At 41.7% G+C, this 24,996-nt stretch overlaps 1 long non-coding RNA gene across 1 annotated transcript; it reads right to left on the bottom strand.

The window, feature by feature from the left end:
- Positions 1-5,380: 5,380 nt before the first annotated feature.
- On the bottom strand, positions 5,381-20,434 carry LOC121877996. The gene is made up of 4 exons (XR_006091077.1): positions 20,280-20,434; positions 19,962-20,118; positions 6,630-6,764; positions 5,381-6,142 (listed from the first exon to the last, which is right to left on the bottom strand). It is a non-coding gene; the product is annotated as an uncharacterized LOC121877996 (long non-coding RNA).
- Positions 20,435-24,996: the final 4,562 nt, after the last annotated feature.

Below are 24,996 nucleotides of genomic sequence, written 5' to 3'. Positions count from 1 at the left end.
TCATTTGATTAGGGACTAAAATCGTAAATCGAGATAAATGAAACAAATTGATGAATCACATTGAAAATTTTGAAACTTAAAGGGCGAAGTGTTCTTATGGATGTTCACCTAACAAACACAATGCGAGTTACCTGTTCAGCGATAAACAAGCAAACACACACTCACACACACACACGCACACACACACCACAAACAAACTTTGCAAAATAGTTCAACATTTCGTGACTGTGGTCTTAAGGTCAGGGTCAGGTTAGAGGCTACAACCACTCACTACTAACCTGACCAATTGACGGAGCCAACATTCACTCGAGAACCAGACGGGATAACTTAACCAATATTCATCACTTTTGTATTATAGAATTGATGTGTCTGTTCCTCATATACCGTCATCACATTCGAGCATTGGGATGTAATAAACACAAATGACCTAACCTAACCTAACCTAACCTAACCTGCCACTAAAACCAGATTTTCTATTACATAACGCTAAGACAGTGGTTCTCAACCTTGGTTGCCCCATGCACCCCTTTCACCATATGTCAGAATGTCATTCCCCCCTCCTTTCCAAGATTGTCTGCCTCAATAAGTGCATTCCAAATAATATGCATATAATACTGAAAATCCTTTATTTTTTCCATATTAGTACATATACATTTACAATTTTACATGGATTATTTTTATAGTGGAGTTTTACAAATTAAATGCCAATTGAAAATGTTGATGGATTTTTAAAACTTGAATAAAAGTAAAATAGTTTTTTTTTATTTATAATGAATTACTTAACAGACCAAACTGAAGCATAATGCAATAAACAAAAAGTTCAATAGAATACCAGGATATTGTAAATTTGTAATTAATTTTATTCAGATGATTACAGTCAATGAGAAACCTGTGATTGTTTTTTCTTCGCCAATTCTGGGATACGCGGAGGAGTGCTTGAAAGGGCACAACGCAGGTCATTTTCTACCTCTAATCTACTACGTTGCTTCGTTTTAATTTGCAACAGAGTTGAAAAGCCTGACTCACAAAGATATGTCGACACAAACGGAAGCAATGCACGGATAGCTCTTTCTGCCACTTTTGGGTAGGAATCGCACATCAAGGGCCAAAATTCTGTGATTGATTTCTCATCGAACATATCTCTTGCTCCCGAATCAGTTTCCCCCCCCCCCTGAAAACCTGAATTCCCCCCCTGGGGGGAATTCCCCCCTGGTTGAGAACCCCTGGTGTAGATGATGATGGTGTAGATGATAATGGTGTAGATGATGATGGTGTAGATGATGATGGTGTAGATGATAATAGTGTAGGGGGCTTTTAAGAATATGAAGTGGTTATCTTGACCTTGTAATAAGACAAAAATAATTAAATTTTCTTGTTCAATGTTAATATCTGTTTTAACTTAATTTAACTTAACTTCACCTGAACTTATCCTAAATCTAATCCCACCTAACTTAATCCTAACCTAATGTGATCTAAGGTTAAGTTAGATCACCTATGGCCTAGAAAACAGTGCGTTAATGACCGAAATAAGGCAAACAGAGTATTGGGTTTTATATCTAGAAGTATAAGTAATAAGAGTGTGGAGGTCATATTGCACTAATCAGGAAGTACCTCGATTATACTGTTCAATTCTGGTGCACTTATTTATAGAATGGATATCAAATAACTGGAGTCAGTGTAGCGAAGAATAACGAAAATAATTCTGGGACTTAGAAACCTTCCATATCAAGATAGATTAAAGAAATTTAACTTGCATTCCCTACAAAGACCAAGAGTGCGGGGAGATATGATAGAAGTCTACTTCTGTAAGTTGATGTTGTTAAGGTTGTACATTGACAGTATTTGTTTGTTCCAGTATTAAGTGCGCCGCACTTGCTGGTGTTGAATGTCATTTACAGTGCATTTCCATCTTGCCCGGCCACAAAATACCTCATCTCGTTGACATATCCTTGGCCTGTATATATATATATATATATATATATATATATATATATATATATATATATATATATATATATATATATATATATATATATATATATATATATATATATATATATATATATATATATATATATATATATATATATATATATATATATATATATATATATATATATATATATATATATATATATATATATATATATATATATATATATATATATATATATATATATATATATATATATATATATATATATATATATATAAGGTGCTGGACTTTAATTTCTCCCCTTGACTTGGGTTTATTAAGAGAATTTAATGATGGTAAAGTGAGTGGAAGCGCCCTTTGAGAAAATCTCAGAATTCAACACAGAACACTTACCAAATCTACTACACCGTGGAGCTATTGTCCGTGACCGTGGAAGGATAGCGTCTGTGACTGGGATGGAATCCTGAGACACACTGTAAAATTTAGACACTTATATTCCCACCAACACTACAAACACAATCAAATAATGGTACACCAATATGCGCACCTCTTAACTTAAACTTTAACCACTACTCTGGGGAATAAAAGTTATACATGACATAGAAATTATTAGAAACACAGGCAACAATAAATTTAAAGTATTAAGAAATGTTAATTGCACATATGAACAGGCCTTAAGGCTTTCACAAAATAATATCAGTCACTTAGGAAATGGTACTAAAAAATAAGAAATTAAATACTCCACAATGAACAGGCCTTAAGGGTTTTCAACAAAATAATATCAGTCACTGAGGAATGGTAATAAAATATAAGAAATTAAATACTCTACAATGAATAGGCCTTGAGGGCTTTCAACAAAATAATATCAGTCACTGAGGAAATGGTAATCAAATTTAAGAAATTAAATACTCTACAATGAATAGGCCTTAAGGGCACTCAACAAAATTATAGCACCCCAACAGATGTACACTTCCTAACCTAACTTAACCACTACTCTGGGGAATAAAAGTTATACCTGAGATCAGAATTATGAAGAACAATTAGAGGCATTAAAAGAATCAAATCACAGTATCACTCTGGTTCCACTTAATGGCACAAACATTCAAACAATATTATCAAAATTATTTAGAAACTATTAAACTACACACGTCAAGATAATATCAGTCTGAGGAATGGTGTTAACTACACCCGTAATAAGGGAGGGAAAATGTTCCTCTAGGTATCTCCTAGAGACCTAGACTCACGGTCTCAGTGTGTGACCATTAGTTTACTCAGATAGCCTCAGTGTACTCCCAGTGCGTCCATAAAGCGGAAGGGAGTGAGCCAATCAGACCTTGTACAGTTGAGAGAACTTTAGCTTCCCGTTAGCAAGAGGGTTTCACTAGCTGCTCGGGACATGTGGGGTTGTGCACCGGAGGGGTAAGAACTGATCACCCACTGCTGATGCTGGTCCCGTGTCGTTTTAGTTATCGGGAGCACTCGTTCACTCAAGAGATCCTTTGCTACCCCGCTAAACAGTGACAGGCCTACACTGATCGGTCCAATGGCGACAATCGCCACCCTCAATCATCAACGGCAGTCAATCTCTCGCAGTCAACTCCGGTCAACTCCAGTCAAGTGGGTTCTGACGGAAACCCTGAAATGAACTCACTGTTAGCTCTAGTTTACTTTATCACTGCTCTATCTAACCCTGTCTGAGATCGAATGAGACTTACTTGTTATACTGCAATAGCGCAGCACAGGTGACTAGGCCACGTGACTATTCCTGATGGACGCGCGGAACGTCTTGTCTGTGTGAATGCTCTCCGGGACTGGGCCTAGCCAGCATCGCGTCTCCCCAAGGCGCTAGCTTGGTCCTACGTGATATATTTACCGCCTAACTAATAACTCCTTGGGACACCCGTAACATTATTCAGACTGCTAAACGATCTATAATAATTTCAAATTCAATAATAATCCCATAACTTCATGAATCGCATCATTATTAATTCGGTAAATCACATTTAATATCATATAGGCCTAGTTCCGCAGTCTCTCGCTACGAGCAGGCAGCGCTCCCTCCCCTCAGATGACCTTGAACGCTCAGTATCACTCATGGCGGGGCATTTGAAATTACTCTGAAATTTCTGAATATTACATATATATTATATATCTATATATATATATATATATATTATATATATATATATATATATATATATATATATATATATATATATTATATATATATATATATATATATATATATATATTATATATATATATATATATTATATATTATATATATATATATATATATATATATATATATATATATATATATATATATATATATATATATATATATTATATATATATATATATATATATATATATATATATATATATTATATATATATATATATATATATATATATTAGCGGGCATGAGGGAGCACTGCATATGCGGAGACGGAGGACAATGGGACTAATGCTTCTAAGGTCAGCGACTTATTCCCTCTGGTGGCAGGGCACGCCAAGTTAAATTGGACCAAGCACAGCTCACGGTGGAGGGGATGCGTGGGTGGTAAGGATGCGTGGCCCAATCACAGTCCGAAACGTCATCTGACATCAGCGGTGACGTAAGAGTGACCGAGCACACAGCTTGTTCGTGCCGCTTCCCGCGTAAATTCAGGAATGTACCACGTAACTAATAATTGGCGCGACCTGGACAGGTGCCACGTAAATGACCAACCGCATATAAAAAATCCACATAAACCGAGAATATATATATATATATATATATATATATATATATATATATATATATATATATATATATATATATATATATATATATATATATATATATATATATATATATATATATATATATATATATATATATATATATATATATATATATATATATATATATATATATATATATATATATACAGTGGTCCCTCGGTTAACGAACGGTTCGATTAACGAATTACCTCCCACAAGGATCTTCAATTCGGTTAACGAACAAAACTTCGATTAACAAAATCCTTACGAACATCACGTTTTCTTGTGAGCATCAGCTGATCAGCTGATGGGCTAGTCTGCCAATACTGTAATCTGTTCTATGTTTACATTCATTCCAGTGGAGTAAATATCAAGAAAGTGCTCCTTAATATTTTTGCATTTTTTGTATTAAAAGTATTAGTCATTTTAAAATTTAGTTAACATATTGATAATATATGCAGTACAGGGAACTAGTTATTTGTGCGCCCATCAGCCACTTGACTCACCCATCGGGCGTCAGTTTGGCTTTGTTTACAGTGGAGTGAACATCGATTTTGTTGGTGTCTTGAATATTTGCATTTTTACATTAAAATTATTGGTCATTCTGAAATTTATTTAACATATTGATAATATATAGCTCAGTTAAAACATCTAATAATTACTTAAATACGTAATATTAGGAGGACATGTCGCTACCTGACATTTAATTGCAATTCTCAAAACCCCCTCCCGCACCCTCCATCACATGCATTGCTACAAGGAGGTAGTGGTAGAAATTAGGTACCGTTATAGCTGGGCTGCTTTGAAAATTTGGCCTAGGGGCGGCATAGAAGTGAAATCCAGCCCTGTCAAATATATTGTGAAATCACTGGATGTCCAACCACTAATTATTAACCAACACAGACGAACACTTACACTTTATTATCATAACACAATGAACATAGTAAATAATACATTTCATAAATATGTGTAACAATATAAAAACAACAATAAAAGAAATAAAACATACATGTGATAAGTGTTCTTCAACATTAATGTGTGGCCAAGCAAAATAGGTCATTTCACTGTAACACGCTAATTCATTCAGCCCTGGCTACAGTGCTGCGTTGTCACATCTCATACCCGAATCCTCACACATTCCAGGCTGTGGTACATTCATGTAGAGGCAAATATACATTCTACAAACATTGCATGCCCAGTACTTGTCAACAGTGCCTAATGGCTAAAGCTAACCAGTGGCAAAGTGTATAAGTAACAAGGCATATCTGCTATAGGATAGTACCATAGACTTGTCACTCTCATTTTTTCACAAATGGTTCACCAGAACTACTCCATATTCAAAGTAGCAGAAGTTGAATTGGGAGGAGTCCTGTCTCCAGTTTCCTAACTTTTATGGATGTCTGAAGTTCTGTGAAGCCTTGAATCAAGTGGAGAGTTCCTGGGAATCAAGTGGAGAGTTCCTGGGAACCTTAGATTTTAATTCAATTCATGCAAATACAGTACAGTATATGATTTATCAGAACCACTGAATTAGAAAAAGAACTTCTGGTTAAAAATACAGTCTGAGAGTGAGTCCCATAAGCATGACACCTAGTTAAGGATAATGGTATGAATATAGTTACTACACAAGACACAGTGTGATGACAGCTACAACACAAGACACAGTGTGAGGACAGCTACAACACAAGACACAGTGTGAGGACAGCTACAACACAAGACAGTGTGATGACAGCTACAACACAAGACACAGTGTGAGGACAGCTACAACACAAGACACAGAGTGATGACAGCTACAACACAAGACACAGTGTGAGGACAGCTACAACACAAGACACAGTGTGAGGACAGCTACAACACAAGACAGTGTGATGACAGCTACAACACAAGACACAGTGTGAGGACAGCTAACATGTTGGATCACTCACCGTAACATTACCATGAGCTGCATAGCCGTTGAAAGTGAAAGGAATGTCGAGTGAGGCTTCTTCAGGAGCATACAGAGGCTTTTGTCTGGCTGCTGACACCCAGGCAGTATTGTTTTCACCATCCACGATCCTCACCTTGAACAATTACCGACAAAATTAATGAAAATAATTTGTATATAGATCCTAATTTTCATTTACATCACATTCTCTAACAACATTCATTATTTTCTCTTGTACTGTTCCTGCATACACTTTCACAAATCATATGTATTCAACTGAAACAATAATTATCTCTCAGTACCATATGTCTGCAGACCATATTCTTACAAAATTCACTGTCTTTTATTCATATCTGAAAGAAAATCAAGCAAATTCACAGCACTATCCCCTCTGTACTCTATCTTGGTGACTGTGAAGTGAGTTTTGCTATGTTTTTGTGACTGTAAAGTGCTTTGTCTTGTTCACATCATGTGAGCAGTGGTGGCCATTATCACTGTTTTTACATTTTGTGACTGTGAAGTGAGCAGTGTTCTTAATGATGTGGAGAGTGTTCTTTAACTGTTTTGTAGTGCTAGTTCTATTCCAATATTTTTTTTCGATGACACATATGGCCTTGTCTGCTGTCTTATTCACAAGGTTTCTATATTGTAGGAGGATGGCTAACTCCAATGGGTGAACTTGTTCATGCCCAGCTGCTAAGTATAAATAGCTAATTAATACAGCAGATAACTGCTCTATGGAGACCAATTGTGCTATGTGTTAGATGTTCTGGGTAATAAGTTCTATATACAGGAGAGAACACAAACACCTGTATAGTTTTGTAGGTTCGGTTTACTGGATAAGAGTATGTACACAGAGGTGGGTAGCACTGCTCCCTAGCTAAGGTCCGGGTCAACTACCATAGACGACGTATGGCAAGTGATACATTAGCAGCTTCCATACGTCGCCGGGCACATTAATTAAGCGTGTGGGATATGGTAATAACATTGCCACACGCTGCTAGCTAGGCTGAATAAATATAAATGGAGCACATACATAATATACGTACATAATACATAATCCAGCATACATAATATACATACACCTCCCTCCCCCCTATACGCTCATAGCAAAGTCTTGAGCGGACCTCTTCTTCTGGATCCGTTCTGAGCGTCGAGGGACTTCATCACTGGGAAGGGTGTGGGACTCAACACTGGTGGCGGGGCCAGCAGAAGGCAGTGTTACGGGGCGGAGAAAACGGCGGTTCCTCCACCACACGCGACCACTGGGTAACCGCACCTGGTAGTCCCGTGACCTGCCGAGACCCATGACTACGCCTACTTTGTCCCAACGTAGGGAGGTCGGGTCCTGAACACGGACTTGGGTGCCGACACTCAACCTGGGGAGGAACGGGCGTGGTCGTTGTAGCGGGCGACGACGTCCTGAACACGTTCGGCGGCTCGGCGATCACAATCCTCTGTCTTGGCCTGCCACTCCTTGGAGAAGGATTGAGGGTGAGCAGGGACACAAGAACGAAGGGGGCGTCCATACAAAACCTGGGCAGGGGAGCGTCCGGTGTAGTTGGGTGTGTTGCGGAGTTCAAGAAGACCCCGGTCGAAGGCCTCGCAGTCAATATTCCCAGAAGGGGCCACCTTAAGGATGAGGTGCTTCAAGGATTTGACAGCAGCCTCAGCGTGGCCGTTGGACTGCGGGTAATGGGGCGATGACAACACATGCCGGACTCCCCATCGGTCAAGGAACACAGCAAAGTCCCGGCTTGTGAACTGAGGCCCTCCGTCGGTTCGCAGGCGTACAGGAACGCCCACGTCACGGAAGTAGTGGCGGAACTTGCTGATGGTGGCGGCAGACGTCGTGTCATTACCGCACTTGATGACAACCGGCCAACCAGAGAGACGGTCGACGATAACAAGGAAGGACTTTCCTGACACACAGAAAAAGTCGGCCGACACAGACTCAAAGGGGCGGGTGGGGTTGTCGTCACTCATGAAGGGTTCCTGCTGCTGGCTGGGTTGTAATACTTGGCAGGGCTCACACGCACGGACAACATTGGAGATGTCGGAGTTGATGCCGGGCCAGAACACAGTCTGTCGTGCACGTCGTTTGGTGGCCTCAGCTCCACGGTGGCTGTCGTGAAGGCGAGCCAAGGCGTGGGGACGTAATGCAGCAGGGACAACTACACGTGCTCCGTACAGAACAAGGTCTCCGTCGCAGTAAAGTTCATCGCGGAGTTTCCAATACGGGAGCAGGGTGTTGTGAAGATCGTAGCGGTTGCTAGGAAATCCATTCCTCACACACTCGACAAGTCGGACGTAGGAAGGGTCATCTCGGGCCGCTGTTCGAAGGTCCTCCATTGCCTTGTCGTCGTCTGGTGACAGGTCCGAACGAAGGGATTGGACGGCATGGAGAGTGACCACAGTCCTGACGGAAAGAGCGAGGTCGGCGTCGAGCACATGGTCTTCTGGAGTAGGGCGGCTGACAGGAGAGCGGGATAAGGCATCAGGGATGCAGAGCTCCTTACCAGCACGCCACACTGCTGTGAAGATGTACGCCGAGAGCTTCTCTTTCAGACGCTGGAGGCGAGGGTTCTCAACGGCGTCTAGCGTGTAGTGGTTGAGGATCGGGACAAGCGGGCGATGGTCGGTCACTAGGTGAAAGTGTTGCAGGCCTATGAGGTAAAACCTGCACTTGGACGTCGCCCAGACCACAGCCAACAGCTCCAACTCAATGGTGGCGTAGCGCGTCTCAGTGTCAGAGAGGAAACGCGAGCCACACTGGACGAGCCGGAACTGCCCTCCACCATGATCCTGCAGTAGGGCGTATCCCACGCCATACAAGCGTGAGGCATCTGTCTGCAGAACTGTCGGCAAGGCTGGGTCAAACGTGGCGAGGACAGGTGGACGAGACAGGGCCTGTTTCACTTGCTGGAAGGCCTTGTCGTGGTCGGGGGTCCACAGGAATGTCCTCTTGGGGCTCATCAGGGGGCGAAGTGGTTGAGCAGCTGCGGAGATGTCTGACGAAAACTCTGCTAACTGGTTGACGAGACCGATGAAGGACCTCAAGTCGGTCAGGTTAGCAGGGGTGGGAAAATCCGTGATGGCGCGGACCTTTTCCGGGTCAGCTGCGATACCATTCCCTGAGAGGGTGTACCCACAAAAGTCAGCTGAAGAGCTGGCCAGAACAAACTTGTCGGCATTTAGGGTAATGCCGTGCTTCCGGCACCTGTTGAGTACCTCGTAGATACGGCAGAGGTGATCCATATAATCCTCGTCGTACACGAGTATGTCGTCGACCACTTTCACGCAGTTTGCCAGACCTTGTAGAGCCATGTCACCTCGAAGACAGAAAGCGTCTCCTGTAGCGGCGAATCCCATGGGGCCACGGCAATAACTGTAACGTCCATGCGGGGTGATGAAAGTTGTGAGTGGTCGGTCTTCTTCGGCAAGCTCTATCTGCCAGTATCCACACAGGGCGTCCATCGTCGTGAAGAAGCGCGCCTTCGGGTTCACACTGCGTATAGCTGCAAAGGGCGTGGGAGAAGGGTGCGCAGGACGAGACACCTGGCTGTTGAGCTTGGAGAGGTCAGTGGTGATCCGAACACCACCTTTAGGTTTTGCGACGACAACCATAGGGTGACACCATGGAGACGGTTCATCGCCGGTTGGTGCAATAATTTCTTGGGCGACCATGGAGTCCAGCTCGTTTTTGACCGCCTCGCGGAAGGCCAGGGGAACCAGTCGAGGGGTGTAAATAGCGAAGGGCTTCGCGTCGTCCCTCAGGTGGATCCTCATGGGGGGACCTACCATCTTCTTGAGAGGCTTGGATTCCAGAGCGGACTTGGTCGCCAGAACGTCGCTGAATTCCTTCAGGAAGTACTTCCGAGCATCCGAAGGAGAGGTGTCACTGGCAAGAGGTAGGGGTAGGGCGGCAGCAGGGTAGTTGCTGCTCCCTTCGTGCACCCTGTTGGCGTGTCTTACCTCAAGAATAGGTTTGGGGAAGTCCTGGGAGATGATGGCCAACTCTTGACAATGTCTGTAGGACAGCAAAGGAGTCGGGACACCGTTATGCACATCAATCCAGGCTTGACACGACCTGTTGCCAAAGGTGACTTGTGCTTGGAGTGAACCCAGGGCCGGGGTCATCTGTGAACCATCTGCCATAAAGCGGAGATCCTTGGGGGGCGGTCCTAGATCACTTGGAGAGAGCCCCAAGCATTGCAAATGCTGGGGACCGATGACTGTAGCATCAGCGCCGGTGTCGGGCAACATCTGGAGACGGGATGACACACTGCGGTAGGTCACAATGACACTGATGTACTGGGGAACTTTGGTCCTGGGACGCGGGGGGGAGCACACATTCCTAATATGGCTCCAGCGTTGTCCAGGGTCGTCGTGCCTCTGATTGGAAGACTGTGGGCGGCCCTCTCTGGTAGAAGGGCGCTGAAGCTTCCGTTGACGCTGTTCCTTGGGTTTGTTGGAAGGGCAACACTTGTCATAGTGGCCCAGACGGCCGCACACATTGCACTGGACGCGTTTGGCTGGGCACCGTACTGTGAGTGACCAGTGGCCCTTACGGTCACAACTGTTGCAGGTAGACTGAGCAGCTGGACATACCTGTGTTCCGTGCTGCTTACCACAGTTGTTGCAAAATGAACCGGGCGTGGACGTGGTGGGCGAAGGCGTAGGAGCAGACTTCTTGTCCTTCTTGTACCGGGAAACAGCGCGTACAGCTGTAGGGGGAGCTCGGATGGCAGAGGTGGCACACCTGGCAGCCTCATAGGAGCGACATATCGTCAACACATCCTGAAGAGAAGAGGAAGAGTCGAGGGAGGTGAGGCGTTGGACAAGTTCCTCGTCCTTAACACCCATCAGGATCACCTGCTTCAACTGGGTCTCCTCGCACTGCTGGTGGTGGCCTAAACATATATCTACCTCTTCCGAGGCTCTCTTAAGACGTACATAAAAAGCGTCAAAAGACTCACCCTCCATCTGTCTGCAGCTAAACAATTCCCTCCTGCGCAGAGCTTCATTCTGCTGTCCTTTGATGTGCCGTTGTAGAACGTCCAGTACCTCCTCTACAGACAGCGAAGAGGTTGGGGGTACCTGCAACGTATGTTCTAAGACACGCTGAACTTCCAAGGACAGGCACATACGCAGCTGGATGAGTTGTTTAGGCTGTGACAAACTCTGGAGATCCACCATTGTAGCATAATCAGCCCACCGCCGCCGCCATTCGCGAAAAGTCTGGAAATTTACATCAGGCTCCAAGATGGGCGGTGTTTGAGCTGCTGCTTTAGGTGGGGCTGGGGGGCGTGAAGGAAGCATGGATGAGGTATCTGAACCATTCAGTACCGAGGCAGTGTTAGAGCCAGGGGCTTGGTTAACAGTGAGGCGAGATATCAAGGCTTCAAACCGTGCACTGTCTTCCATTCTCCGTTGGTGGTCTCGTTCTGCCTCTGCTTGCCTTCTGTGCTCATCCGCCAAACGTCTGTGAGCTTCATCCTCGCGTCTCTCATCTCTCATAAACTTCATTAAGGCAATTATCTCTGGAGATAACGCTGAATGTTGAGGTGAAGGGCTGCGCGATGTTGTGGGAGCTGGGGTGTCATGGTCAGCCTGGTCATCCATCTCTGGGGGACTATCATCCGCTTGACTCATCCAGGCGCTGGGTCCACGGCTACGTAAGGCATGAGACATAACTACTTTATCTGTGTACTGTGTCTTAAATCAGTGTTGACCGGTCAGCCCGTCGTATCAACAAGATTTCAGACGAAAAAATTTAATTAAATACACAGATAAGTAGGTTATATATATAGAATATATATAAGAAACCGCGCGGTCAGCAAGTGTTAGTACATGTATGTGTGTGTGTCCCACGCAAAGAGAGCGTCTCGCCCCAGCTGTGAGGGGGGGTGGAGGCGGCGCTGTGAGGGAGGGGGGTGGAGATAGGAGTAGCTCAGTCGCTCTCTGTAAACGGTCAGAGGAGGGTGCGCTGAGCTCTACACCCCACAAATGCCCAGAACATGCCGTATACCTTGGAAATCCGTTCGAACAAGGTCACACATGAATGGCACGAAACACACAATGCACTAAACACTTCACAGAAAATCACTGTCACTGACACTGCTCAAAGTTGCGAAATTCTTCGAGGGATGACGCGGGGTTGACCCAAGGCGGGGATCCATCAGCCGGCTTTCCACAAACTTGCACTAATCACTCGTAATAATCCAGTAAAACTACGCACTGCGCCATGTTAGATGTTCTGGGTAATAAGTTCTATATACAGGAGAGAACACAAACACCTGTATAGTTTTGTAGGTTCGGTTTACTGGATAAGAGTATGTACACAGAGGTGGGTAGCACTGCTCCCTAGCTAAGGTCCGGGTCAACTACCATAGACGACGTATGGCAAGTGATACATTAGCAGCTTCCATACGTCGCCGGGCACATTAATTAAGCGTGTGGGATATGGTAATAACATTGCCACACGCTGCTAGCTAGGCTGAATAAATATAAATGGAGCACATACATAATATACGTACATAATACATAATCCAGCATACATAATATACATACACTATGTAGCAAAATTTAAGCTCTATGTGCTTGTGGTTGCTGAGCTACTGACAAAAACAGATTTTGGTGGCTGCCATCTTGGAAAATGGCCATCAAAGGCTTCCTGGGCAAAATCTGAGATGCCCCAGGGTCAAAATTGTTTTGCCTTGGTGAATTCTATAGGTGTGCCAAGTTTTGTGCTTTTATCACAAAATGCACAATTGGTTCCGCTATCTGCTGTAATAAATAATAGGCAGGCAGAGATTAAAGGGAGGCTGACACACATTTTGGTGAATGCATTGATTTTTATTGTCATGTCATGTGCAAATTATTTTACCATTTACAATGGGATACAATTACTGTGCAGCTGTTCATTGTTCCAACAACACCAAAAGGAACAGAAGCTTGACTTTCTTCTCATTTCCAAAGGATCTAGAGAGGTAAGTCGTAAACCTACTTCTATTAATGTTGACTGTTCATAAGTTTCTATGAGTATTGATAATGATCCACTCTACAGAATTGGCAGAGAACATCAGAGTATCAATAGGATATATAAAATTAACATAATTGTTTTTTTTTACGGGGATTCGCCCACCCAGGCACAGGTCACTGACCCACATCGGGGCCTCGGAGACGACGACGACGACGACGACGACGACGACGACGACGACGACGACGACGACGACAACAACAACAACAACAATAATAATAATAATAATTATAATAATAATAATAATAATAATAATAATAATAATAATAATAATAATAATAATAATAATAATAATAATATAGATCCATAAAGAAATAAAAAAAAATAATTAAAAAATACTGTTGATTTGTCAAAAATTTAAGGCAGGAAATTTATAGTTTTGGGTCATTATTCATTTTAGATTTGCCCACAACTTTTTGGATAAAATTATGTTTTTCCTGTACTGTATACTGTATTATGATTTTTTTTGTGAATTTCACATTAATTTCTTAGGTAAATTAATTACAGCATAAAGGAGACACAACTAGGTCTTAATGAGTCAACTTGAACCTAAGAAATGAGTGTTAAATTCATGAATAACTTACCAACCTAACCTAGGAAGCTGATCTCACTCCCAGGAAGGCATGGTAAATTCAGAAAGAAGCATTTACCTAAAAACACCATAGAGAAAAACATATATATTTTTTTCATTTTAAATACAAAAAGAAATATCACAAGTACTGTATTAAATTGAAGGTGGTCCTAAATTATGACTACAACAGCTAAATCACATGAAGTTTGAATATAAAGCTATATATTAAAATTATTGTTCACAATAATGTAGTTTTTAACATACAATGTAAGCTTTTCAGTCTCACGAGATTATTTACGTGCATCCTCCATGTTACGGAATCCTGAGTTATGGAAATTCGCCCTTAAGGAATTTTTAAATTATGACCAAAAACTCGGGATACAGACAAAAAACTCGCCCTTATGGAATTTGGGTAAATTTTAAAAAATCTGGGATTTTTAACCCAAATTATAAAATTTGTTTTGTGTGGATTCTCTGTGGTATCCACAAAGTGGTTGCAGCTCCACAACAACAACAATGGTTTCGGTCAGTTTGAATTCAGTCTCCAGCCTGTGTTCAGCTTTGCCTTTGTGTTCAGGACTGTATGACTGTTTTCTTATTCAAGATGAGTGGAAAGAGGCCATCAAGTGCAAGTGCTAGCAGTGGTAGTAAGAGACCACAAAAAGGATTTATATTAGAAAAAACAATTAAATGTGTGAAGGAAGTTTGATGAGGGAAAAAATCTCAGTTACATCGCCAAAACATTGGGCCTCGCTACCTCCACTGTGAGGACAGTCCGTGATAACAAAGACAATATTAGGGCTAGTGCTAAAGTTACTACTGTACTCCATTCACAGCCCATACACTGTATTTTCATCGTAGTGATGTTATGATATGTATGGAACGCTTACTGAATGTGTGGAATGAGGACCAGATCAAGTAAAATGTACTCATTAGCACCATGATAATTCAGGAAAAGGCTAAGAGTCTGTATGAAGATTTAGTGAAGGAACAAGGTGCTAGTTCTGATGCAAAACCCTTTAATGCCAGTAATGGGTGGTTTCAATGGTTAAAGAAATGTCTAAACCTCCATAACTTTAAGATGGTAGGTGAAGCAGATAGTGCTGATACTGAGGCTGTAAAGTGATACCCAGCCAAACTAAAGGCAATCATTGAGGCTGATGGATACACACCACAGCAAGGGCACAATGAAGACGAAACCAGCCTGTTCTGGAAGCACACCAGCCAGGACATTTCAACAGAAAAGAAGACATCTCCAGGTTTCAAGGCTTCCAAGGATCGTCTAACACTTCTGTTACTTTTACTTTTTTTTTTACTTTTATTCTCTCCACCACTGATCGGCTCTTTAGCCACTGGTAACCTAAGTTACCAGTGATATGGCGTTCAAATAAGAAAGCGGGGATGACAGCCAGCCTCTACCAAGACTGGTTCACAGATTGTTTTTGTCCTGCAGTAGAAGGTACAGTAACCAAAGAAATATTTCCAACAAAGCCTTGTTACTGTTAGATAATGCTCCCAGCCACCTTATTGACCTTAATGATCTTTCCAGTAATATAAGGGTTGAATACCTGCCCAAGAACACAACTGCCTTGCTACAGCCTATAGATCAAGGTGTGATTTCCAGCTTTAAGACGTACTATTTACGTAGGGCATTTAAACAACTTATAGCTGCAATTGATGGTGAAGATCAGCAATCAGTCTGAGACTTTTGGAGGAAATTTAACATCATGAATGCTGTAGAAAACATTGTTGAGTCATGGGATGAGGTCAATTGTACAACAATGAATAGTATGAGGAAGAACATGTGGCCAGCGTGAGTCCACGATTTCCAAGGTTTTCCCCAGGTTCAGACCTCAAATGAGATGCAACAGAAAATTGGATCTCTGGCAAATGCTGCAGGGTTCGAGGATGTGGATCCGGATGGTGTGATTGAGCTGGTAGAGTCACACAGAGAGGATCTGTTAAATGAAGATCTGATGCTGATGGAACAGGGGCGAGCTGCTGGCGAGGAAAAGAAGGATGCCTGTACAAAAGTTCCATCTACAGCTCGTGAATTGACAATATGGTTTTGGCTAAGGGGATTAGTCAAATAGAAGAACTGATTTAAACCTTTGAGACTAATATTCCAGATAGTGAACACAGCCTCAAGTTTGGAAGAGGATTGGAGAACCTTATAAGCAGATACAAGGAGTTGTACACTCAAAAATTGCTCCATGAATGACAGACTAAATTAGTTAAGTTCTTTGCCACAAAACCTCAACCAGCAACAAAACAAGATGATGATGATCCACAAGGAGAGGCAGGAGTCAGCAATGACCCACCATCACCCTCCCAGTAACTACTATTGCACTACCTCATTCGACCACCTCAACATCATTTGTATCGTAAAATTCTAATGTTTTGTACATTCATTGTTACATCATAAATGACTCATTTTATGTGGTTAAAACTATATATTTTAATACATGTATGTGTTTGTGTCACTCTTTGTGCCTCAAAAAATTTCCGTAGGAATGCATTTCAACTTATAAAGTGGGAATCAATGGGAAAAATGGTTTCGCATTACAGAATTTCGCGTTTCAGAAAGAGTTTCAGAAGCGGAACCCTTACGTAACTAGGAGGATGCCTGTGTATTTATTCCATTTCAATACATTACTTGATAAAGGTTCAGTAGAGTACAGCCATGAATCTCTATACAGTATTGATTTTTACATTGAGGGATAGAAAAAGTCTATACAGTTGTCCCTCGGTTAACGAACGGTTCGGTTAATGAATTACCTTCCAGGACAATCTTCAATTCGGTTAACGAACAAAAATTTGATTAACGAAATCCTTACGAAAATCACGTTTTGTTGTGAGCATCAGCTGATCAGTAAATATCAATAAAGTTGTGCTCTTTAATATTTTTTTTCATGTGTTATATTAAAATTATTAGTCATTTTAACATTTATTTAACATGTTGATAATATATGCAGTACAGGGAACTAGTTTGTTGTGCACCCATCAGGTGCGTGAGTCGGTCACAAGGCTCAGTTGAGCTTTGAAAACAGTGGAGAGATCATCTATTTTGTTGGTGTCATGAATATTTTTGCATTTTTCATTGATATTATTGGTCATTCTGAACTTTAGTTAACATATTGATAATATATAGTGCAGTGCAGTTTTGATTTAAAGAAAATAATCTTGAATTACACCTAGTGAACTTAAAATTTTATTGGTGAAATGACGGCATCAAGCATGGGTCCCCTGAAAGGTGATTTCTCCTCCTTCCCCACTTCCTTCACTTCTCCCTTCTCCTCCACCCCACTTCTAATTCCCATCATCATCATCATCATCAACCAGGAACCTTCTACATACACACCTCAGAGTAAGTGTACTTTACTGCATTTTGTTTATACTTTGTAAGTACTTTTCTGTGAGCTGGAACCAATTACCCAATATCCCATTGAAACAATGGATTCGGTTAACAAAATTTTCGGTTAACGAACGACCTTCTGAAACGAATTGTGTTTGTTAACCGAGGGACCACTGTACAGCACTTTACTCTTTTTTTTAAGTTGGTCATCAATAAGCTAGCAAATATAAAATAAGCTGTTATCAACTTGTAAACAGTCATACAGGTACACCACCGATTTTCCAAGAACTGATGTTCCGGCACCTCCTTTAGTCCGGACAAAATTACGAGAGGGCACTTAACTTACCTCCCTCCCTCCCTCCCAGCCAGGGTGAAGGTAGTTTTAGGCTTAAAGTTTTTATCTTATAAAATGTAGCTGACTAGACTTAGCAGAATATAAATTGCATTGCTGGAATCTTTGTAAGATAGTGATTAATTTGAATATAAACATCACAAGGTTTGCACAAGGGATAATTTTTATCAGTCTAGTGTAGTACATGTGAGTACAAGTTTTTTAACTCATATTTTCGGGAAGATAAATGTAACTTTCTTCATTTATTTTTACTCATTTACATGCACACACCATCCTAAATATATATTGTGAAAAAAGTAAAAGATATAATTGTCCTAAGGACAAATCTGTACTCAAATGTACTATGTTAATTACTAAAAATTTTATGTCTAGTGCAAACTATGGGAAGTTTGTTCTTAAATTAATCACGATCTTACAAGAATTACAGCAATGCAGGTTATATACTGTCAAGCTAATTCAGTGACATTTTATAAGGGAAAACTTAAACCCCCTCTATTTGATAACTATGCACTTTGTTATCTACCCTCCCTGACAGCTATCAACACATCAAAAGAAAAAATATAAATAAAAAAGATAAAAACATCACCCTCCCCCTTCCTTCCAGCCAGGGTGATTTTTTTTTTTTTTTTATCCTCTTCAGTTTTAGGCTGCTGAGATTCAATGTCACGAAGTGTAAGAGGATGCACCTGGGACGTACCAACAGTAAGGAGGCGTATCAAATGTCCCAACGGGATGAAGAAACTGCACTAGTTGAGACTGAATGTAGAAGGACCTAGGTGTGTATGTTGACAATGAGCTGAAGTTCTCGGGCCATTGCGAGAAGAAGGTAAATCAGGCAAATAAATTATTGGGTCTTATAAGAAGGTCGTTCAGATATCTAGATGGTCCGTCCCTCGTAACAATCTTCAAGAGTGAAGTGCTTCCCCATCTGGAGTACTGTCACCCAGTCTGGTCCCCGAGATATGCTAGGGACTGTCAGTTGGTTGAAAATGTTCAAAGGAGGGCCACCAGACTGGTGCCTGCCCTTCGGCACCTCAGCTACCCTGAGAGATTGGAGAGCCTGAACTTGCCTAGCTTATTCTACAGACAGGCAAGGGGTGACCTAATTGAGGTGTATAAGCATCTCAAGGGGACTACTCAGTCGAGTGTCTTCACTTGGAACTGGCAGACACTCACCCCACAAGGGGTCACAGCTCAAGATTGAAGAAGCCACAAGCCCAGAAAACTGTGAAGGCAAACTTTTTCGGTGTGAGAGTCGTGAACTCTTGGAACAATCTACCAGAGTGTTGTGGCGGCGCCGAGTGTGAGCTCTTTCAAGACAAGACTTGACCAACACTGGAGCAGATTCAGGTACATTCAGGAGCCGGTGCATGCCCAGTACTTGCCAACAGTGCATAACAGAGACGTGACCGATCGCCCAAGCGGCTAACGAGTCGATCATTTAGTGAAGAGGATAAAGTAAAAGTTATAAAATATAGCTGATTAAACTTAGCAGAATATAAATTGCATTTAATATTTGTTTAATTTAAGTTTCTAGCAGTCCATGATGCTTTCGAGACACAGGAGGTGTATAATGTAATTAGTGGGTCAGAAGTGTATTGTTGCATTATTATTACCTGACCTCAGTTGGTCTGGCAAAACTGATAATTCGGCAACGCTTTGGAACCAAGGGTGCCGGAAAATCGGTGATGCACCTGTATTTTGTATATCATCACTACAACAGTAGCCTGTTCAAAACAATTACAGCAAAATGCATCTAATAGTTGTTGTTTGACACAAGACCAATTCAAGTCTCATTCATCATCTACATTTGTCACTAACATAATATCTATCTAGATACCTGTTGTTCACATTTTAAAAGTAAGAAAATTAAAACATGTGTTTAAGGTCAGCATACACGGTACAGTTCCTAATGTTTCTAATAATTGTTTGTTTCCTCTTTAAAATTCAATACTGTGCCCCCTCCCCCAAAATATGCAAATGTTTGTTACGAGTTAAGTCTGGTGTACTGACCAAATTGGGTATGATGGGGTCAGGGTAAGAGAGGAGGACATGATATGGCACGAGATGAACCTGGTCAAGCCCCTGCTGCTGCCAAGTATGTGCCACCCACTATGCCACCTCCTTCTCTGCCTCCGTCCCTCCTAGGTGAGGTTGACGAGTCAGGTATCTGCACATCACACACAGTAGACATTCTTTTATTTAAAAAACTGCACAATACACAGTACATTGTATACACAAAAGTAACTAAACTAAACAAAATGAACTTTTATTATATAGAGGAAATATTGGATACTAACAAAAAATATGAAATACATATGAATTTCTTACCTGAGGAAATGCCTAATATTTTCTGGATTTATATTTTTAATCACATAGTCTTCAACTGCAGCAAGAGAGATTTCAGTTCTGCGCGAAAGTTCTCTTGGTTCATCAGTCGACATAATCACTGAAACTATAAAGACAATAAGCCATCACAGAATCAACAACAAAGTAATAATTAACAGGAAAACTGTCACCCAAGATCAACTATTGCAAGATGACTCACCAGTTAATATCAGTGTTGCAGTGCCAATTTTTAAGGTGCCGGAGCTGTCAAAATAATTTCCTTTTCCCAAACCGTATATATACAGTAATACCCCGATTTACGCGGTCAATTGAACCCGCAGAGTAGCGCGTAAAACGAGAAACGCGTAAATGGAATAACAGAACATATGGGATTAATTGAAATAGAGACTGGGCCGACCCCCAAACTCCATTTTTTCAGACACAATACCTACGTTGTAGCAAAAATAGTATCTTAACTTTATGATGGTATGCACACACACATAATATAGAAGAGAAATACCAATAAGAGTATAATATACTGTACCAGGTAAAAGAAAAATCAAGGTTTAACACTTACGTCAGGTTAGGTTAGGTTAGAAAAAATTAAGATTTAACACTTACGTAAGGTTAGGTTAGAAAAACTCAAGGTTTAACACTTACGTAAGGTTGGGTTAGGTCAGAAAAAATCAAGGTTTAACACTTACGTTAGGTTAGGTTAGGTTAGAAAAAATTCAGATTTAACACTTACGTAAGCTTAAGTTTGAAAAAATCAAGGTTTAACACTTACGTCAGGTTAGGTTTGGTTAGAAAAAATCAAGGTTTAACACTTACGTAAGGTTGGGTTAGGTTAGAAAAAATCAAGGTTTAACATTTAGGTTAGGTTAGAAAAAATCAAGGTTAGGTTAGGTTTAACACTTACGTTAGTAGAAGAGATGGGTCGGCATACGGGAATGGCGGCTGGTTCCGAGGCAGAGGGCAGATTACTGGCCCTCAGGTGAATCACCATTACTATCCACCACAGTTGTCAGGGCCTCCCTGACAAATCCCTCAAAGTCACCATCACTGTCACTATCACTGGCTTGGGCTGGCTATGGTGGGTTGCGGGCGAAGAAGTCTGTGATGTTACGCTGACGGCTAGTGTGGATGTTGTTGTGATACACCTTGATGTACGGCTCCATAGTGTGCAACAGCTGGTTATTGAAGACTTCATAGCGGGTCAGGGTCGTTGGAAAGGATGAGTTTCAGTTTCTCTGCAAACTCGATGGCATCCTTAACATTACCATGCGTTAAAACTTCTATTCTTCTCGGGATGACGCACCACCTGCCTCTTCACTGACGTCATCGTCTTCTAACAACTCGTCGGCAGTCACCTCAGGATCCCTTATCACCTCCATAATGTCGTCATTAGTGGTCTCGGAGAAGCCTGCAGCTGTAACACTCTGCGCAGCTTCTCCTGCAAGGTCCACTGCAACAGACTGAACCTCCACCAGTCACAGGTTGACTCTGCCTCCCACCTGGGATACCCTGCAACACATGCCGCCACGCGTGACAGACAGCTGCCCCCATGCCTCCACCAAGAAATCAACAACTTTCTTTACGTTAAACATTTTCCAAAACTGTTTAACTCGCACTTCATGCTCCGCCAACTTTTGTTCTGCATCCTCGTTGTCGTCGCTCTCGCTAACTGTGCTACTCAGAAGGTTACGCAACTCATCCTTGGTGTTGGTACAGTCGTTCAGAAGCTTAAACTTCTTTGCAGAGAACGCAGCCTTAACGTTGCATATCAACTCCTGGTCCATGGGCTGGATTCATTATGTAGTGTTGGGAGGAAGGAAGCCCACTTTTACGTTGGGTGATGATCCAACAATAGGGGCGAGTGTCCTGGTGCGTTATCAAGGAGCAATAAAATGTTGAATGGCACATTCTGTTGCTCGCAGAATTTCTTGACGTCGGGAACGAAACAATCGTCAAACCAGGAGAGGGACAGAGCAGAGAACATCCACGCCTTACGTGCGGTTAGCCAGTGGACATTTAGCTTGGTCATGTCTATGTTTTTGTAGGCGTGCGGCTTGCGAGCTGTATGGATCACCGATAACTTGAGTTTACAGGTACCGGAGGCATTGGTGGTAAACAAAATGGTGATGCGCTCCTTCTGCAACTTCTGGCCCCAACACTTGCTGGCAGACTTGACAAGGAAGGTCTTGGAAGGCAGCTTTTTCCAAAACAGACCAGATTCATCCATGTTGAACACCTGGTCGTCGGTGTACTATCCTTCCACCATCACGTCACGTAAGCATGGAGGAAAATCACTTGCCGCAAAACGGTCAGCACTCGCTCCTTCACCAGCAATGTTAATGTTGGTGATCTTGTTCCTCTTCTTAAACCCTTGCAGCCACCCAGAGGAAGCAGTGAAGGGTTTGGGCTCTGCAATTCCCATCTTACGTGCCACTGCTACAAACAGTTCACGTGCATACTCTTGAACCGACGGCGTGTCCACAGCCATGTTCCATCTTGCCTGACGAATCAAGTAGCCCACAGGTAAATTCTCCGTCTTGAGAAGCACCTTGTTCTGGCAGTACTTCATCATTGAAGCACCTGCAGACTTTGTGATGTTCATGTGTTCTTTTATCTTTGCTGCATCCTTCTTGATCGTCCGGATCATAGATTCGTTAACACCATGCTGGCGCGCGAGATCAACCTGTCTTGTTCCTTTTTCTAAATCTTGTATTATCTTGTACTTCACCTAGTAACTTAGGGCAAGTCGTATCTTCTTTGGCGTAGGGCGGCTGGGTCCAGGTAATGCAAGGTTTTTCTGTGGTGGTGGAGGTCCAGTGGAAGCCATTCTTACGAGATTATCGGAACAATAGAACACAGTATACACGGGGTGACTGGGAGGATCGTAACAGACGCGGCTAGGTCAAGCGGCTTCTTCCTTCTCGCGGCAGGGCACGTCATATTACATTAAACCAATCACAGCTAGCGGCAGAGGGATGTAAGGATGCGTGGCCCAATCACAGTCCGATACGTCATATGATGTCACCGATAACGCAACACAGACATACACTGCGCAACCTACTCGCGCCGCTTACCTTACATGGCGGGAGGTTTGAATCCAAAATATGGCGAGGCGCGGCAGGACCGCCAGCTGCTCTCCGAGTAAATGACTAAACGCGTAAGCGAAAACCGCGTAAATCCAGTCTCAACTGTGTGTATATGTATGTATGTATATATATATATATATATATATATATATATATATATATATATATATATATATATATATATATATATATATATATATATATATATATATATATATATATATATATATAGTATATATATATATATATATATATATATATATATATATATATATATATATATATATTTCATTAGCCCAATAGAGCACGAGGACTTCTACATACAATAAACACCTCAACCCACCAGGATTCGAACCCACGGCCCACGAGCCTATGACTGTGACCGGGGAATGCGTTCCCCGGTCACAGTCATGGGCTCGTGGGCTGTGGGTTCGAATCCTGGCGGGTTGAGGTGTTGATTGTATATATATATGCATATATATGCATATATATATATATATATATATATATATATATATATATATATATATATATATATATATATATATATATATATATATATATATATATATATATATATATATATATATATATATATATATATATATATATATATATATATATATATGCAAGTAAATCACTGTAGATGCGTGTGATCCAGGTATATGCTGATAACCACAAGGAAAAAGAAAACACGAAGTTCCCAAGCGCTTTTGTGTAATTCACATCTTCAGGGGTGAGTATAGACTAAGGAGAAGTACAAAACAAGGTGTATATATACAGAGGAGAGAGAGATCCTGTGCATATATGCACAGTAATACCCCGCTTTACGCGGTTCTCGTTAACGCGTTTCCACATTTACGCAGTACCCCGCCGGAACCGAAATTCCCACTTTACGCAGTGCATCTACTCATATACGCGGGAAGCGGCGTGGGCAGGGCGCACACAAGGTAGCCCAGTCATCAAAACATTACCGAGTTCTTCACCCGCCACAGCCAGCCCAAGTCAGTCATAGTAAGGATATGGACTTATATGGACTTTTAGGGGTTTGACAAAGAGGCCCTGCAAGCCTCTGTGGTGGATAGTGATACAATTGATACAAGTGATACAGGTGAGGGCCAATAATCTGCCCTCTGCCTCGGAACCAACCTCCCATCCCCATGTGCGCAGCCATCTTTTCTACTAACGTAGGTGTTAAAAAACCTAATATTATTGATATTTTTCTTAATTATTAATTGTGTGTGCATACCATCAAAAAATTAAGATGTTATTTTGACTACAGGGTACGTATTGTGTCGAAAAAAGTGGTGTTTGGGGGTCGGCCCAGTCTCTATTTCAATTAATCCCATATGTTCTGTTATTTCATTTACACGTTTCTCGTTTTACACGGGCCTCCACGGGTTCAATTGACTGCGTAAATGCAGACCCCACTGTACTTACGTTCATACAATGGAGTGTTAGTTACAAGACTAGCGTGGTTATCCTTAAACTATATCTCACATATGTGAGAGCTCACTTGGATTAGGCAGTCCCCGACTTACGACGGGGTTAGGGACCCAAATCCAGGTCGTAAGTCGAATTGGTCATAAGTCGAAAATGTGAAAATAATACATAGAAAA

This window comes from Homarus americanus, unplaced genomic scaffold, assembly GCF_018991925.1.
Source record: "Homarus americanus isolate GMGI-L3 unplaced genomic scaffold, GMGI_Hamer_2.0 scaffold11490, whole genome shotgun sequence".
Lineage (NCBI taxonomy): Eukaryota > Metazoa > Arthropoda > Malacostraca > Decapoda > Nephropidae > Homarus > Homarus americanus.
Note: the sequence above shows the minus strand (reverse complement) of the source record. Positions and strands in the feature narration are given on the sequence as shown.